This window comes from Mycteria americana, chromosome 3 (genome assembly GCF_035582795.1).
Source record: "Mycteria americana isolate JAX WOST 10 ecotype Jacksonville Zoo and Gardens chromosome 3, USCA_MyAme_1.0, whole genome shotgun sequence".
NCBI lineage: Eukaryota > Metazoa > Chordata > Aves > Ciconiiformes > Ciconiidae > Mycteria > Mycteria americana.
The window spans coordinates 58172065-58191977 of NC_134367.1; the positions used below are offsets into that span (position 1 = coordinate 58172065).

Sequence of the window (19913 nt, forward strand, 5' to 3'; positions counted from 1 at the left end):
GCCCTTTGAAAACAGAAAGGCCAAAGAGGTGAATGCAAGGACACACATGGGAACAGGAAATATGGACATGAGGTAGGAAAGGGAAGTGCCACTCTTCCAGCGGGGAAATGCTTCTTTCAAATTATTTGTGACCGAAGAACCAGAGAAAGAATCAGGAATTTGGACATCTACAATAAAGACAGAAAAGGAGCTATGTGGAAGATGAAGGATGTCCCCCAGCTGCTCAAAAATGTAAGAAAGTCAAGATAGGGAAATATGTATATTTTCGCTTGGACCGGCGGATTTCCCATGCTAACTAAAATAAAGGACTCCTTAGGAATTCCTTGTGTCTATATATCTTCAAATATTCTGTGGACTTACAGAGTGAATGGAAAATGTGGCATGCCAACAAGACTGGAGTTGTGGGATGAGGTGCGGTGGAGAGTCCGGATGTATGGGCCTATGGGTGGTACTGGGCTGAGGTTAACCTCTGCTTTAATTTGCAAGATGAGTAAGAGAGAGGGAAAACTGTCTGATAAAGAGCTTAAAGATAATGTCTGCTGCTTGGACCAAGGGGTGCTGAAGATCATCACACTGATAGTACTGGAGGTCTTTGGGATACAAAATATGCTGTTTTGTCAGAGTTCAGTCATGGGAGCTCGATGAAAGCACAATAAAATTTGAATAATAGTACTATTAAAATCTAGTCATAAACGTAACAAAAACAATATCAAAATACTATTTACAACAAATTGAAAAAAAAAATCATCCCCCTCCCCCCACAAATATTCAGAACAAATTTCAAAATAAGAAACTAGAATTACAAAACATAGGAAACATAGGTGCTTTCCTTAGCTATTGTTAGCATTTGATCTGTATTTGTTGTTTTTGACACACTAACAGTTTCTGAAGGAGGAAAGATGTAAGATGCTAAAATTGCACTGCCTAATTTCAGAAATGAAGCCATATTAAGAAGACAAAGGCCACTGGCAGTGTATTCGTTTATCACATTCAGGCTCTCCTCTTCTGTGTCTCATTTATATCACTGTCTTGTGACAGCTGAGAGATTGAGGCTATCTGGAGACAAAATCTTCACTGCTGTCATCCTCCTCATCAGATCTTCTACCTCTCAAGGTACCTACCGACAAGTACTGCTGAAGGACATTGCACCAGCACAGGCAAAAATAAAGGCTTTGTAATGAAACGGCAGAAGACTGTTTGGGAAAATAAGATGGCCATCTAGCATACCAAGAGGAAGAGGAAGGAGGAAGGAAAAAGAGAAAGCACGCTGGCAAGGAGGACAGTTGAGGGACATGGCTGTTCATCCCCAGGTGGGTTTGAGGGGAGAGGTCTCTCCTCATACGGCCAGCGAGCTCTGTCTGTGCAGCCTTTGGAGAACAGGACTCTGCCTTCAGTCAGCTGAAGCGGACAGAGGGACCCTGTTCACTCCATTGCTATTGAGGATGACGTGTGCGGTGCGTGACGGCAGAGAAGGGGGAACAGGCACATATCAAGTATTCAGGCTGGTTATCAGCAAGACTGTAGTGCCACAGTTCACCAGGTGATTTTACTGCATGAAGAAGTGAAATAGCTTTAGCTCTTCTACTTTTGACAATAGAGCAAGGTCTCCTAAAATAGCAATAGTTTCAGGCAGTTCGTATAAACATGCCATTTGTCAAAATCCTGTTTGCTTCACAAAGATGATTGATGAGTGTGCTATTTTATGCTAAATATGACAACTTTCTGGAACGTTCCTTGTTGATGACCTTGAACTTCACTCCTTGCAAAGCCAGCTGAGGCTGCAGAAGTGTAAAGAGCATGTCCTTATGCCGTCATTGACACCTGCTTCTAGATAAACCTCTGCTTCTAGATAAACATTTGCTTTTTGCAAATGGACAAAAAGGCCATCAATGTGCTTAGAGAACTTTGGGAAATCAATTGTCTGAAAGCCAACTGTTATTTCAGTTAATTCTAGTTTACATGCAGGAAATCTTTAGCTGTGTCTGAGCCATTTGGTTACACATTTTGAAGGACAGGAAAAGTCACCTGAATACTTGTTGCTGCATCACAGATCCTTTATCAGTATCCTGAAATAGTAATACAATGTTTGAAAGAAAAGCTTTTCCCCTGCTGCTGTATCCACAGCTTGGCTGGGGACAGCGGACAACAGCAGCATGTGTAGAGCCAGAGGACTTTCTGTTAGGTATGTTGGGTGGGCTAAGGAAAATATTTTGAGTGGAGAGAGAGAAAGAGGGAGAGAGGGAGGGAAATATTTCAAATCCCTTTTGGCACCTCTTTTTTTTTCCCACTCTACAATGCTCTACAGCATGGTACATTGCAATGGCAAAGTAGCAGTGAAGCAACACCAGTTCTTGGGTATTCCCAGCGAGAAAAGCAGGAGAAGGTCCATGAAGCAGAACAAATGCACTCATTTTGCTGGCTCTGGTTCGTGCTTGTTTAACATATTTTCATGTCAATAATTTATTATCTGTCATTTCCTCACAAGCCTTCACAGGCTTAAAACCTTTGAATGGGCTGAAGCATAACATTCCCCATTGGTACCAAGCAGACAGTTCACAAGGCCTCCTGCATCTGTTTTTCAACATAACTGCAAGGATCCAAGCACTTAGGTCTTTATTATGGGTTGCAATATAATTAGAATGATGCAGTGACTTTAATGTCAATGGAAAATAAATGAGATGCGTGCTGTTTGTAGTATCATTGTTGGTAATCTCAAGGCTTCTTCTTGGTACAAAGATCATTAAAAATTTATTTAAAAGTTCATTTACAAAACAGATGGAAAATCCACACACCTCACAAGGTCAACTACTCTAGCTGACATTAATGGCATGTACTGTGACAATCTACATTATTGTACTATTTAGAATAGATTAAATGATCAATTTCTGTTATACCAAGAGTGTTATGTCTAATTTGCTACACATAGCACTGAAAAATGACCCACGTGTGCCATGACTTTGATTAAGGATTCTGCTTGTTTCTAATGAACAAATGAAACCAAAATAGAATCACAGGAAACAGTGCTTCAGTTAATCCAATTTTTGTTCAGGCCTGAAAATCTCTTCAGACTATGAATGAAGCTCCTCTCAGCATGTTCTTTTTATCTGCTATCCTGAAATGTATACAGTTTTCTCATTCTTTCTAATGGAGCATACGGTTAAATCTGTCTCTTGGGTACTTTAAAGAGTCAGTTCTCTGGGCAAATATTTCCTAAAACCAAGGAAGTAGGCAAAAACCAGCTCCTCTCAAAACTTTACTTCTAAATCCAAATGGATCACAAAGAGAAAATCTGTCTTCACCACAAGCAGAAAAAATATTCAATGCTAAATTTTCAGCCTAAACAAAGTAATGTTCCAAACATAGAACTGGACAATAATGTGAGATAAACTGAACCATTCCAACAACAGAGCGATTGGCCTGGTACCATCTGCCTGTTGTATATCCCTCCATTATGTTACACCTGGGCTATTAAAAAATGACCACACCAACATGTGAGATTTAGCAGCGACTACTGTGGCTGTGTTCCCACATTTCTTTATAGCCTCTCTGGATCATGTTTTTCTTCCTAGAATGGAAATGATGGAGAAGAAAATGTTGCAGTGGCTTAGTCCGCATAGAGCCTGGACTTACTCCCATGCACCACAGCTACAGGGATCAGAGAACCTTTCTGCCCATTGTTGGCCAACAGAAGTTGTTAGTGATTTGCTCAAAGTAAGCTTTGTGCTCTTATTTGGCTGTGTCTAGACAGCTGAATACTTTGCTGCTATCCAAGGAATGTGCAGCTAATGTCAGTGATGTATTCACAGGAAAGCATTGGTTCTTGAGCACAGGCTTAACACAGTCAGTGCAAAGTGTGGAAGAAATGAGGCAAGGGATCTTCCCTGAGCAGGACATTTACTATGGAGCCTACTTAATATCCTCCAAGAGAATAAAAAAAGGAGAAAAGTTATTTAAAAGTTAATTAAAAAGAGACCTAATATTCAGTTTGAAAGCCACAGGAGGGATTTAGTTAAGGTGCATTTTAGGCATATAAACACATATGAAACTTTTCTACACTCCAAGAATTATAAGCAGAAGAAGCTGAGCTACCTCCTGTTCTCCCCTAGCAAATGGAACTGTCTTTGGATAAAGATTTATGAGCTGTCTTAAGTAACTGTATTAGCAGTGGACAGGCATTTAGAATAAGCAAAAATGGCAACCCAAGAGGTCAATATGAAACATTAGCATATTTCGGAAAGGCAAAGAATATCCAGACAAAAATTCAGTTGCTGTGAATCCCAATGGAGTTATGCCCGCTTATAGAAATGACCTGTCATTTAGTGACACATCTTTGATGGCATCTGTGGAAAAGTCAGTTATTAGTATTGTAAACCACAACCAATCATATGAAAAACCAGGTAACTTTCTCACAAAGAATTGAACAGATGCAAATAATTTGAGCCACATAATGAACATTGCCCCTGTTTATCAGTTGTGCAAGCAAAAACACAGAAAAGATAATTGAGTTGCCCACAGTCACGCAAGGAGAGTTAAATATGGGAGTTCTTTTCTAGGTGAAGGGTGGAGGCAACAGACCAGAAAGTGAGGTACTTGATGTTAGTTATAATCCTAACATTGCAGTAGCTTTGCTTGTAACTCAGCAATGCATTTGGCGTATTGTCTCTCCTATACATCAAGTGCAGGAAGACAATATGAAGAGTTTCTAACTCTAGCTCATAAACTTCCCTGAACAGGCACTGGAGTCACAATAACATCTTTGTTGGCAAACATTTCCAGGCACTGTAAATCTGTCTGACTCTACAGGAGAGACGGTTGATGTGCAAATCTCTAAGTCACTGTTGTTAAAAAACAGAGCCCCTGTTGATCCATCTTGGGCCTTATTTTATAGCACACCATATAAATGAGAACTTAAAATAGTTCTGTATCCTTCCAAAGTGAACAGTCACTGGAAAGGATAACACAACAAGTTTAGCCTTGGGAACCTGAATCAGCTGAGAAGAGAGCAACTGAGGGACACATCTATGTTTGCCTTCCCTTATCCAGAGGTAGCCTATGCAGTCCATACCTACTATGTCAGTGCGCTTTTACTCACTTAAGAAATTGAATCTGCTCACACAAATGTTCACCAGACCGAATCAAGGAGTTACAATCCTTATCACTTAGCACCGGGGAAGCAGTGCAGTATTGTACAGGAATGTTCCCAAGGAATGCAATAACATGAGCTGGAATGATCTGGCTTCTTACCACATGAGGCCATGGAGAGAAAAATAGCTATTCTTCCCTGCCTATAAGCACGCAGGAGGACATGCGCTTATCCTTTGTTATCTGTGCTGTAAGTATGCATTTATTAGAAATAGCACAAAGACTTGTTTACGCATAGTTTTGACAGCATCTTTGACACTAGGGCTAGATTGAGAGGACTTCCACTTTATGAAGAAGTGTAAGGTTTTGAAAGATTTTGCCAAATATAAACACAGTTTGTTTTAACTTGTGACCTGGAAATGGAAGGAAAAATATCGGAGAGTTAGGACTAACAGCTACTATAAAGCCTTTCGACTCCCCACTCTCCAGTAATATTCTGAACCGGAAACATTTTCCAAGGTGAGACATGCTTCACAATCTAGATATTTCTGTAAAGCTTGATGGGTTGAACAAAATGCCATTTTTCAGGGGAAAAAAAAGTTTGATCTTTTTTTTTTTCCCCCCAGCAGCTCTACTGCAGAGCCATATTTAGAAATGCTTGATTGTAAGGTGTTTGGATTTGGCAGGGAATGGCTATGATGCACTTTCCCCAGGGCCTGGGAAAAAGAAGCGGGCTGCAAAGACAGCTTTCACAAGTTGCTTTGAAAGGCAGTGTATAATTATAGAGGCTGGCAATGAAAGACAGAGCAGCCTCCAGGGATACCCCTTTCCCATTCTGCCGCTTACAGGGATTCTTGACTTTGCAGTCAAGTTCTGTCGTGTCCTGAGTAAGAAGCTCGGTCAGCAGTGGGTGAAACAGCTTGCATCATCTTTCTCCAACTTCAGCTAAACTATTAAAAGGGGGCAGGTCTAAGCTTTTTTTTTTTTTTTGTGACAGACCTGTGACTCATGAATATCACAGAAAGGAGAAACCAATAAAAAGCTATTTCTACACTTTAGCTTTTGAGCTTCCCTTTTAAGGATCACGTAAGGTAGAGTGTTCACAGCTTTTGTTAATAGTGCTATTATAATTAATTATTATTATTACTATAACAACCTTGTATTTAGGGCACCTTGCATCCACTCTAAGAACAGGCTTAAGTATACAGCAGATCTGTGTGATGATGCCTAAAAGCTTTGTGCTTTTAAAAGCTCAGCGCTAGGGCCACCTGCAGAGCTTCCTGAGAAATGTACACTGCTTCCAAAGATTGTTTTCAAAACCAATATTGGTTTCCCACAGCCAGGGCCTGTTCTGCTGAATGCAAGAAACCGCTTGTACCAGCATCTCGCCTCCCTTTGTGCTGCGTGCCCATGCAGTATTTCTGGTTGCAGAATAGGGAGGGAAGCACTATGGAGCTTTCACAAACTGCATTTTTGCCTGTCAGCAGCACCCTCCTCCCTGAAGTTTACATCAAATCCAGTGCCAAGTTTGTGGCTTAAACCCAGCTCTGTACTGAACTTGCAAAAAAACTTATCAAAAAAATCTAATCGCCCCCACTTCCCTCTCCCCTATGCTATTTCAGAGACAGATATTATGTATTACATTCTCTTTAAAACAATTTTAAAAAGGCACATCTATGGGATGGAAGTGGCATGAGGAATGAAGAAAGAAATGGGCCAGGAAATGGCAAAGCAAAGGTGAATGCACTGCAGTTTAAAAAGACTTTTCTATTTGTTATTTTTATTGCCATTCCCAAATTAAACCTGAAACTGTTCAGCTGAAATGTATGCCGATATGTGGCCATCGGTTTTGTATGTTATTAGTTCTGATCTCTGTAAAGGCCGTCTCCATTAGTGGTAGAATAGACAGCACTACCTGGAAATAAGAGTGCTCCCAAATCCATTCCTCCTGGTTCTTCTTTCTGGGGTACATGATGCTGCAAAAGGCCCTCCAGAATTTAACAGTACTGTACACGGAAATAAATACAGCTGGATGGAAGTGGCGTTTCTGTCACATTTCTTCATTTCAGCACCTGTTTACTTTCCAAACTGGGACAAAAGGTCAAAGCACACTGTAGAACAGAAATTATAAAGCATTTTGATTCAGAAATACTAAGCTAATTCGTTTCACCATTTTTTAAATGAGAAGAATTTTGGTATTCTGCTACCTAGTAGAATTTACCTAAGTCAAATTATTTTGTTTCAATGTTCTAAACCCTTTTTTTTTCTTCTGGAAAATTACACCCTTTCCATGAAAATCCAGATCTCTGGAAACTTATTTTCCTATTCTGAAAAGAATTTCTGAGCAGCTCAAGAAAAAACTCATACCATAGTACAGTATTCGGTCAAATTCTTCTTACATTGTGCTGTGTATCTTTCAGGTACCATGTATATCCTTCATGTGTCTGTGAGGGATTCTTACTAATAATTCTTTTTTTTCCCCTGGTCAATATTAGAAGTTCATTACTACTGTTAGTGAACGTGTTGGAATTCTGCACAGCTGTGAGAGCAAGATCCTGCCATCGTGAACAGTCATGAACAACTGGGACAGGACTTTCCAATGTCACTATTGCTTTCTATTACAGAAGGAATGGGAGAAAAGGAAGTTGTTCAGCAGGTTCTGGTAAGCAAAGTGGAACAGAAACTGTCGTGCACCAGGTTTTACTCCAGCTAGTGGGTAAAGGTACAGTTTCCCCTTCAAATAATATCAAATCACACAATTTGACTATAACTATCCAAATTCTGATAGGGATGTTTTTTAAAAGAACTTATGCAAAAAAGTAGACTCAATGGTTAAAAAGTTGAAAAGATAAATCTGAATGTGATTTGGTCTCTCAGTGTCTGTCCGTTGAACTTAGTATCAGCCTCTTTTAGACCAGTGTCAAGTGAGGAAAAAAACCCCAGTTTTCTATAAAAGAATCCTGAGACCAGGCATAGATACTTTACATCCCCTGTACCTCTTCTGCAAGAAAGTCTTTAAATAAGTGTGTGGGATTTTAGATACCTTCAGGAACCTAGGCTTTGCTTCACTAGAGTACATTAGTTGCAATCAGGAACATAAGCTACACAATCTTGGGTGACATATTATACTATAGAAGTATAGCTTTAGCTTAAGGGTCTCCCTCAGAGTCAGCAGCATCAATAGAAGGGTATTTCTACATTTTCAGAGAGGAGCTGGAAATGCTGCAAAGAGGGCTTACACCATGCACATGAGAAAATTCTTCATGATTTTTTTTTCTTCCCTCCTCCCCTCCCTCCCCCACCCAGACAGTGACTTGGATGAATAGCTCAATAATCAACTACAATCAGTATATTAACTATATGTCAACCACTGCAAAAATGTAATAGGTGTTTTTAATTCTGTAAATGTTCTAGCATTTGTAGATAAAATACATTAAATGTGGGCCAGACAATGCTATATCCTTTTAAGTCACCACCCAGTTTTCATACCTGCAGCTTGTCACGTTTAGGAGGTGTAAACTTGTACATTAGTCAACATGTCTGCTGTAAATTATCCCACTACTGTGATGTTGAAACAAGTAGTTCAGCATGAAGCACAGAAGTCCTGATGTTTGTCTTTTATCATCATAGGAGAGGTGTCTTTAAACATGCAGTGAAAAAAAGACACTTAAGTTCAAATAACCGTTCAGAACAAAAGCTGGTTGTTAAAAAGATAGGATTTTTTTCCTTCACTTTGGTTCTGTACCTTATAAAAGACTCATGTGCAGTTTAAATGGTGTAATAAATATACTCCATCATGTGAGTGAGAGTTAATAATATGCCATTTTCGATTAGTTTAATTGACTTGATTCTGGTGTACCTGAAATAATTGCAAATGTTTCTCTGGAAACAACTGCTTAATGTGTAAAGCATGGTGGCACTTTTTACCATGTGAAATGATACGAAAAAAATAAGTCTTTCAAATGCATTTTAAACACTTTTGAAGATGCTAGCAAGCTATAATGGTATATCAATATTCAATAGCCTGTCTTAGTAGAAAAACAGTGATTTACTTGGAAGAATGGCAAAGTTATAAGAATAGCTACATGGTTAGCCTAGATGAAAATAGAACTGATATGGGTGGAGGATTAAAATAGGGGTAGGATAACTAGTAGTGACATAAAATACCAGACATCTAAATTTAGTATAGTTTTGAATACTCCACACTTTATTTTCATTGGCTTTTATGTGGTGTTTCATAGAGTTATTTGAGTAGAGCTAAGGGCCTATAGCAAGGACAGTCGGTCTTCACACAGAACTATTCTGGAAACCATCTTAAATTTTTTTCCCTAAAAGCTCTTAACAGAATAAGAATAAAAATTCCTATAACTTCCATCTCACTTGGGCATGGCTGTCACAACAGTCTAGGTTGTGAGAGTGGCATGAAAGTTTACAACTAGCTATTTAGTTCAAAAGGAAAATTCTCACACAATTTGACCCTTTTCTGTTTTATGAACTTAATGCCAAGCTGATCTATCCTGTAGAATTGTCTGATGATAATTTCTCTTTCTGCAGCCTGTTCCTTGAAAGTTAACTGTGGAAAGTTAATGCTGGAGCTTCATGGCACTTTGATTGAACAAAGGAGGCAGAGTGCATCTCTCTTCCTCACCGAAATATGCGCTGATTCCCAAAACACGTAGAAGGGGCTCATCCCTCAGGACTACACTGAAAGCAGCTTGGTATAGAAAGAATGGATGAAGGTGTATTCTGCTCTGCCATTCCTGATCTGGGGTACTATCCTGCAAGCTGAGGCTGGCCTGATGTTAGCCACGTGAAGGTTAGTCATCTGGTCTGAACAAATCACCTAAGCTCCCTCTGGAGTCAATGAGGAGGATGGGCATGTCTGGAGGACTCTCCATCCTGCCCTAAGTATCTGACTTACTCATTGGTGGGGCCTCTTGCTTATGACGATCCATAATACAACCCTCAAGGATTAGCTCAGACTAGAGGCCTGTGTTTCAGATGGCTAGAGCTAGGTGAGAGGAATCCTACCTTCCATGAAAAAATGCCATACGAGTACAGCAAAGCATTGTTTAGATTCACACCAGGAAAAAACTGAAGGTCCAAAACTAGCTTTCCTAGTGAGCCTTCTGTTACTGTGCACCAAGTGGAGCTCGTAGGCGGGAAGTGTTTCCCCCTACTATTCTCTACGGAAAGTTTTTTGTTGCTGAAGTCTCTTTGCAAAGCTAGTTCAGGAAGAGATGGAAGACAAATACACAAATCTACCTGACAAGCAGCATTAGTGGGAAGAAGAATATTCACATTTTTTTCTTGGCATGGTGTTCTGCCTCATTTCTTATAAAAATCTCAGTCCAGCTCTAGCTTTTGATATTATTAAGAGCAATTCCTTTCTAAAGAGTAGGGATAAGTGTGAGTTACCTGACATAATCCTCTTTCTCAGTGATGAACTTTTTCCAAGATCCTAGTGCCTGATATGTGCTCACCAAAGAGGGAACTGGAGACTGGAGGTGCATTATCTACTGCAGTGGAGATTTCTTGCTCAAAAGACCTACATAAACTTAGCTCTCAGTATCTTCATATTATAAAAGGGAACACATCTATTTACATTTATGGTGACAACCCAAGTGATGTCAAATTGCTTCCTGAGGTGAAACTGGAAGGGAGAACATCGCCTTGGAAGCATCTTATGGCAGCTCTTTTCTGGGAAGATGATCAGAGTTGCGCACTGAAAGATCATGAGACAGGTAAATGGAATGTGGAAAAAAAAAGTAGGAAAAGAAGACATGAAAGGATTCAGGTGAACTGGGGATGTATACAAACAAAATGAGTCACCAGTTTCAAGGTATTTTTGTCTCTAATTTGGGCACCTGAGTTGTAGCAAAGAGATGGAATCATATGCAATTTAAATAATATATTTGCACAATTGCCTGGTGGCTATAAAGGAATCCAGAATTGTTTCTTCTTTGCCTTGTGCCAATCTTTTTATTGACTTTATTATTCATTTTATAGAAGTAACAAAAATATTTCTCCAAACAGTTCTGTATTATACTCTGTATCTTCATGTACACATGCATATATGTATGGCTGTATCTTTACTGATGCTGGGTCTGAGAATTTATGAAAAAATGTTGACGTTATCTATCTGGTCCACAGGGTATTAAACAAGAGAGATTTTTGGATTATGAAAGATTTACATTTTCCCTTGGTACCTGCTCCTGCAAGTTGAAAATCTCGTTGTTTTGACCCTTTGTCAATGACGGCAGGGTGTGTGGCTTAGAGAGGCAGATAAAATCCTGAAGACTTAAAAGAAAACATTTTTTACATTTCATGATCACTGAATAAATGAACTTTCCTACTCAGGAGGGAATGAAAACTTGGTAGGGAGGTAGAGATTAAAAACATTTCATTTTCTATTTTCTAATATTTTTAAAATGAAAGGTTCTTTCCTACTACAAAGCATGGATCTATGTGAAATTAAAGGCTTACGCTTGTTTATAATATTTTCATTTTATGTACAAATATGGACCCATGAAAGGGAATGTTTGTACAGAACAACTCTATCTATGATAATAACTTGCTCCTACACTAATGTTAGACAAAGATGGGCAATAAGTCATAGTAAATACCTGATCATCAATAATTTCTATGATTTTTTTTTTGTTTTAACTGAAACTATCCATTAATTTTCTTCACTGTGACATTTAAAATCTTTATTTAGGAGATTGTATGAATTGTGTGACCAGCTGATAGATATGTATTTCCAGATTCTTGAAACTAAGGATCTGAAGCAGTAGCACTTTTGCAAATATTCAACATGATCTCAGCTAAGAAAGTTCTTACTCCATGAAGGCAATTAGAAATATTGGGTTTAGTAGCTCTGTTGCTCCCAGTAGTAGCTCTTTTTGTTCCCTTTATTCAATAAAATTTAACAATTAGTTTCTGTCCCAGTTCTCTCCTTCCAGAGTGATTCTTGCTGATTCCTCAGCCTCTCTCTCTTTTTTTCTCAGCTGATCTGAAGAACCGTGGCATTAGCGAGGTCCCTGGCTCCCTGGTTCCTCGTGGTTCCCTACGTTTCGCCGTTTCGGAATCTCTCTGCAGCCAATGGAGCCCCAGCAGTTCCCTCTGCCCCTTCTGGTGTGGTAAGACCATACGTAGCTGCATAGTGCATAGGGAGCTATGTAGTTCCCAATAAACAGTCATCTCCAGAAAAGTAGTCATTTCCATTTTCTTAAGTCTACTGCAATCAGGTTTTAAATAACTTTATCCACTAAATTTTAAAGATGTTTCATATTAATATGAAAGTAAGATCTGATGTTTCATAGCACATCAGACCTCACTTTCCCTTTTTAAGCTAAAAGGGCTCAGGAACATCATATACCCTTTCCTAAAATATTCCATTTTCATCACAAGGAAGATTGTATTTACATTGCCTTCTAGCTTATGAATAACAAAAGACAAAACTTCTGGCATTGAGTCATTCGGTGAATAGATTGCAGCAATACTCCCCAAGGCACTGCTTGGTTGCACCAACCCATAGGGAAATGAAAGAATTCGTACCAAATCCTCCCTACGACCCCTTGCTTGGTAGCCCTTGACCACCTCCCCCTGATTGCTGTGGGGTGGAAGTGTTTCTGACATGTCTGTTGTGAACTGGCTCACACCCAAAATAAGGAGGACTTCAGTGAGTCTGACTGAAATCCTGGCCCCGTTGCATCAGTGCCCAGTGTGTGTGAGCACGTTCCAGCAGCAAAGCGGTGAGTGCTGTAACGTTTGAAAGTATCTGGACAAATTTGATAGAATATTATTATTTTGTCTGGATGTTTTCTAACTCCCTTCTCTTTTCCTTTTTGGCTCACTTTGGGGCTTATAACAATAACTGAGGGCAGTGTCTAACCTGCATGCGCTGGATTATCCCCTTCCAGATAGAAGGACAAAGACAAAATGTTCTAATGTAAGATAACACAGACAGAAGAAAGGACAGGTTTTGGAGATACTACTGCCCTGCAGCTATCAAACTTAATTTTCTGTGTTCCAGCCCACTGTACTGTGAAACAGAGCTCTCTTCAGCAACTTCTTCAACTTTTTTTCTGTTATTCCTGTTTGAATATTGCTTCTTAAATCCAGGACAGTAAGACAATGACTCTTCCTCACCTGGTTACTACATCAATTCTACAGCTGCAGTGACAGGCAAGATTTATAAGCACAAAGCCTTTGCACTAACATGAAATGATTTACACACTGTATTGCCTAATGGAAAACCCAACAATTATGTCAAGGTTTACCCTTTGCCCAACAAGGCTTGAGGTAAGTGGGCAGGCTAAGTAATCCAGCCAGTTTCAAAGCTGACAGCAGCTTTTCCAGTTTTTTAGGATCCTACAGCAGATGCTATGACTGAATACCAGGCAGAAGGCTTAGCCATGCAGTTCCCATTAATTTAATTGCAGTTTTGTAGTTAAATACCCTAGATAGCTCTAAATAGCTCAGCCTCCATTACCAAAAGTCATAGATTAAAATGATTGCCTGCTTGACTTCAGAAGACTGATATTTTCTTTTATGTAAAACAAATGAAACTTGCACTAAAGACCATAATAGTAGGCAACTCCTTCTTTACTTTGAAATATACTTTTGTTCTGTTACAAGAGGCAAAAACTCATCTGCTTCTGACTGTGGTTATGCAATATCATTGTCTTACGGTGCATTTAATTTTATTTAAAAATTCTTAGTTAAAACAAAAGATAATAACATACAGTATAAAATGAATAAAAAGAAGCGTTATGCCTTTAAGAGGAGACATAGAAGGAATGGCTTGCTGTTTCCCTAAAGGTGATAGTTCTATTGAAAAGAAAAACATTGCATATTTTCAGCCGCATTTTGAGCAAGTGAACATGCCTCAGTGCTTTAGAACTTAAGTAATTTACAGCAGAGTGCCATGGAACAAAACAATTGCACTGAGAAATTGGTGTCAAACTTCTGAAAGACTAAATAGTTAAGCCAGAGAGAGAGCTATAATTTCAGGGAGAAGACAGTAGCAGTTGCAGACATGTTTAAGGGTTGGCTAAAAATCAATTAAAATAAGTAACTAAAACATATTTTTATAGTATTGAGTCTCTCGAGACATGTTGTCACACGTGGGCTTTATTTATTTATATAATTTTGTTCTCAGAAGCGTGCATCAGAGTGGAAAATATAGTGTCAGAGATCTGTAATGAAAGTTCTTCAAACTCTTAAGCGTTTGAAACCTAGCTGCAGAGGGAAGACTTTAATGGTAGCATTAAAAAAGCTTAAGGTCTTTGGCAAAAGGCTGTGAAGTCATCTGGGTATAATCAGCCACATAAACTGCATGTGACAGTGCGATCCCGTGATCTGAACGCTCAACGAGAACTATTTCTGCTTCTGAAAGGACTCAGATGAGTTGTAGTGTTCTTCCATTTTTTAAATGTAAGTTGTTATATTTTGAACGTGTGTGTGTATGTGTGTGTGAAAGTGAGTGTGTGCGGAGGTGGGGGAGGAATATCACCTTGTCAAATACTGCCGATATCCTAGTCTGTGTTTTGTGCTGAGAAGATACAGAATAGAGAGTCTTCTGCCTTTACCTGATTAAATATAAACGAAAAAAAAGGTATAGAGTAAAAGGAAAAAATAATCAGAAAGCTCTAAAAAGCTATAAATTTTGGTGCACTCACACACACACATATGCACACAGAATATGAAATGTATATGCTACCTATGTATTTATACCACATGCACACAAATAAGGATGTACATATATTTGTTTATGGACTGGAATCTCAGCTAATTGACACAGTGACAACAGAAAGTGTGGATCACAGACTTTTTAGTAGGTCTTTGGACATTGTTTCTCCACCTTCCAAGCAACTCCCTTCCTCTTTCTTAAAGACCCATTTATATATCAGCAACTGGAATGTCAGTAAATGCCTTTGGGAAGGAGAAGGACTTTGGTCATTAAATTATCCAGGATGGAGTAGGGAGTTTCTCTCCTCCTCACAATGCGAAAAGTGTGTTCTTTGCAGTATCACCTCCAAAGAAGTTCAATAGGGTAAAGGTGTGACTGGGTGACTCTCAGACATAGGCGTAGAAAAAGCCTGAAGACATTTTGGTCCTTTTTACACAGCTCCTTACTCAGCAAATTCTGGTCCATAACTCCCTAGTTCAACGTCAGTATGCATACGTTAGTTTTGTTAATATTCTATTTTCTGGGAAAGTTTGGACTGTTTCCTTTTCTTTTTCTTTTTTCTTTTTTTCTTCCTTTTTTCCTCTCTTCTTTCTTTTTTATTCTTCCTTTTGCCTTCTTTCTTTTAATTCTGTTTAATAGGTTGTAAGAAAAAAACATAGGAAGGATGTAAAGGTGTGACACAAATGCAGCTGAATTTCTATCAGGAGCATGGGAGCTTTGATCACCCTCTTTCTCAGGAACTCAGAGTTCAAGAGAGAGTGCAAGCACGGCTGTTGCTAGCGTTGTCCTTTTGGTCTGCTCGGGATGTGCAGTTTGTTTGGTTTCCAGGAGGTCCAGTACCTTGCCCTTATTGTAACTTGGCAGACTACGCATCAAGGTAGCCATCAGTCTTCCCTCATAATGAATGATGTTTAAGTAGTTCACTTGCAGTTATAACTCAGACAGCTTTTAGTTGCAGTCATTAGACAGCTCTGCCTCCAAACATCATAGAATATAAAGAATGACTCCTCCAAAGAAAAATATCTTTTAAAGTGAATGGTACATTAAACTGCAGTACTTCCAATCCCTGGCACTTGATTTCTATTCATTTGAACTCTGGACTTAAACAGTTTTAAGCTTGCTTTGGACCGAGGAATATGTCAGGAATATAATCACATCAGTTGTGCTTTCCTTCCAGATTCTGAATGTGCTTTCACGAGCTCACTTAATTAGTTACTGTACTCCTAGCATGGAGAGGATAATTGCCATCATGAGTCAAGCATTAAGTGGGATCTGGAAATATCCCAGAAAGCATCAAGATTTCTCAGATTTTCAATATTTGATGCTGCATGACTGTTGTGGGGTTTGTAAGGATTTGTAATTTCCTCTAGAAGTGAAATGAGGCAGAATATATGGCAGCTACTCATAACAAACTAAAGGCTTGGGAAGCCCAGCGCCAGCTCCACAGAGATGCATCTTAGTGTTTCTCTCTCTTCTCTCCACAATTTTTCCAATTATGTTAATTTCTTTCTACTTGCTCTGCTTCAGAGGCCATTTTTATGTTGATGGTACACAATAAGTTCTTTCTCATTTCACATGTACCCATGACGTTTTAGCCCTTTTCATTTGGCTGAATGGTTAAATCGATGTATTTCTGAGGGTAGACAAATCCTGCTGCCTTCTGCTGTCACTTCTTGCCTTTTCCACAGAGGTTGCTGTTAAAGCCTGCTGATGCTTTCTCTATAATATACTCAGATTAATTCAGTTTCTTTAAGTCTCCATTCTGTTCCAGGTCTTGTACATCTTGTTGAAGGTCTCTGTTGCAAGAACTCATCTTCACCCCTAGGCAAAGTCATGCAAAATGGTTCAAATTCACATTGCTCAGAGCTAGTCCCATCTACAGTGGGTTGAAGACATGCACAGGACAAGACATTTGAAGCGTCCTCTGGACTCCGTATGCAAATATATAGCTAAAGTTCCCATGCCATGTTTGTTGCATGTCTTGAAATATGTCATGGTAGCTTGAGTGGAGGGTGCAAGGACCATGGGAACAGTGGTGGAAAATGAAACTGGAGAGGAGGCGGTAAACTTGAATGAAATATTATCCACCATTCATATAAGCAGCAGTCCCTTGACAAACTACACCAGGATTTTGCTTTGAGAAGAACTAGTTTAAAAAAACCATAATCCGTAGGCAAACTAGCCTGCATGCAGTATGAATAATCACAGGGTGGAAATGGGGGACGTAACTAGGGAATTAAGTTTTTTTCCTCTGCAATCTCATGGACGCTTAATTCTCTAAAACCATCCAAACCTGAATTTCAAAAATGATCTCTTTTTCTTGCACGCTATCAGGTAGGATCTTGATCCTCCTCTCAATGAAAGATTTCAGCAGTCATCGGATAGGGTCTTGCCCCACTCTCTGGCTCCTTCTTGCCATCAGCAGTGACCTGCAGCTACTCAGTGTCTACTTTACTCAGATGGAGCAACCCACTGTAATATCACCTCCTTTTCTTACAGCCACCACTGCACAGCTCACTCTTATCCCTGGAGCACCATCCATCCTCTGAATGGAAGGAAATTTTATTTTAAAACAAGTGTTATTTGATCACATATGTAAAGCTTTACTATGAAGTACCTGTGCAGCAAGAATTTACATTGAAAGGGTGACCTTAGCATGATTAGTTTCCAACTTTTCAGGGCTTGACTTTGTTTCAGTAAATTTAATTAAATAAAAAAAATCTATGCATTGACTAAGCTACCTCAGTGTCTGAAAAATATTATAAATCTTTTTCTTTTTCCCTTCTTTATTTTTTTCCACTATGCAAATACTGTTTACTACAGACCACTGGCCTGATAAACAGTATGTCCTTAAACCACAAAAAATGCTGGACACTGCAAATTGACCTTGCAACAAGGGTGGAGTGCCACATAGTTTGTACATTTGACAAAACTTAAATGTGCAGATGACTAATGTTAACAGATATTAAGACATAAGAACTACCATCAAGGCAAATTCTTATGATATTTGCTTGCGTTTGAATATATGCATGTGTGCTGGCATGTAATTTCCTACAAGAATGTAAAAATACTTATTGCAAGTACCTACATACTTTGGAAAAGCTAGGTGATTATTTTTGAAAAGTACTAAGGACATTTTTTTTTTTTTTCAGAACAGTCCTTCTATGAATTTACATAAACATAGGAACTGAGTCACATTTTGGCATGTGCTATTTGGATACATCTAAAAAAAATCAATAGAAGAAGAAACACTGAAATAATGTATCTTTTCCAGGCCCAGATATCTTTTGTTATGATATGGGGAGAGGCAGTGGTTTAACAGCCTGAAACACTGATTGTGATGAAAAAACACATGCACTTAATGTACTGTCCTGCTCTTTATATGTGCTGTAGTGCCCTTGTGCTTCATTCCTTCAGTTTGGCTCAATCCAAAAGCTATTGAATTCAGTGGAAAACCACCCACTGACTTCAGTGGGGAGTAGATCAATCTCCAAAAATATGTAACTGGACAGGGTAACAACTGATTTTTTTGCCATGTGTTATAAATCTCTCTTCCACAGCAGAACTTACAGCTCCGTCTCAATAGCACTAAACTGGAGTAAGAAAGGAAGAGGCATCTTAACCTTCAGCTGAGGAGATCCTGGGTTCTTCGCTCGCACCACAGAAGTAACTTTTTTTGCATTGAGTCCAGTACCCACACAGTGGAGTTATGACCAAAGGGGCTGAGCCGGAGGCATAAACAAGTAACGTTATAGTAGCTGTGCAAAAATGAGCAGGTTAAAAGGTAGAGATCTGAAATCCTGATAAAATTGCTCATGCTTTTGGGGAAAAAATCACTGCTGGATGGGTTTATGCTGTCTTTGCAGGGCTGAGTCATACATGTTTGGGATATTGTTCTGAAATTGGTGTAGCTTGATTTACCATCTTCTCCTGTGTCCATCCTCTTAGATGGATCTTCCACTGGGGGGTAAAATGTTAAAGAAACAGGGTCAAATTCCAAATCTCTTTCTGTATTATAGATTTGATAACAAATTGGAGGAGAGCAAAAGAATAATATAAACATATGCTGGAAATGTTCCCTCAGCAGCCTGGGCATGTCTGCTACAAAAGTATCTGTCACAGGTTATGAGGTTGGAAAAGAATGGAAGCAGAAAATAATTAAGAATTGAGAATTTACATTTTCAATATTGTCAGTAATATGAGGGATTGGAAGGGCTTTCTTCTTAGTGTTGTGAGATGAATATAACTCCACTAATTTTGATGAGATCTACATTCATAGATTCAAGGGAAAATGGCCCAGAAAACAACAAAACCTCAATGCAGTCTTTGAGCGTCTAGGATGCCTTTTTCTCCAGAATTTCAGCAGAGGCTGAGAAAGTAACATTAATCAGCCACCTCCAGCTCTAAATTCTGAATTATTTACCTTATTCTTTCAGCACTTTCTGGTTACTCAGGAAGAACAGGTGACTGGGAAGGAAATCTTGAAAGGTATATCATTCTTTGGGCAAGGTTAGGCTTCTGTTCACATTGTTCTAAGCAAGGTAGAAACCAGATTACCCGAGACTGACTGTGTTATATTGGAGTCTGGAGCCCTGATGGATGGTGTTCTTCACGGGCTGAGCCCTTCATGGATGACTATGCTTTGCATAAGCAAACTCACAGTACAGACGACATAGATAAATTGTGTGCATTCATTCTACCTGAGCGTTCTCACTCCTTGACTTTCCACTTCCTTTCCCTATTCTTAAATATACTAAATCAAGATCACTTTCTGATAGCTGTAGAGTGCTTCCCATTGACCTGAATTACAAAGGAAATTAATGAGGAAACTAATCTGAATGAATTCCTCTCCTCTGCTAGGCTGTTGCAGGGCACCAGTACAGCTGCCGCTTGCTTCTCCTGTTGCTCATACTGCTCCCACCTGATCATCCTGCGGATCAGTCTGGCTGGTGTTTGCTTGCATGGCAGGAAAAGGTCAGAGCAAGAGTTTTGATTCATCTGCTTTCTTACTGGGGGATTTTTTGTCTCCATAGACACAGTCTCTGGTCTTCAGGCAGTCTGTATGACAAATGCCTCACCAAGACTCCTTCACCTTGGGAGGTGCTGTAAAGGAATTTTTATGAGACAGTCCTCAGCT

At 39.2% G+C, this 19913-nt stretch overlaps 1 long non-coding RNA gene across 1 annotated transcript; it reads left to right on the top strand.

Moving 5' to 3' along the window:
• Nucleotides 1-5119: 5119 nt before the first annotated feature.
• On the top strand, nucleotides 5120-8782 carry LOC142407706 (uncharacterized). Its single transcript, XR_012775017.1, has 3 exons — nucleotides 5120-5332; nucleotides 7578-7753; nucleotides 8716-8782. It is a non-coding gene; the product is annotated as an uncharacterized LOC142407706 (long non-coding RNA).
• The last annotated feature ends 11131 nt before the right edge of the window (nucleotides 8783-19913 follow it).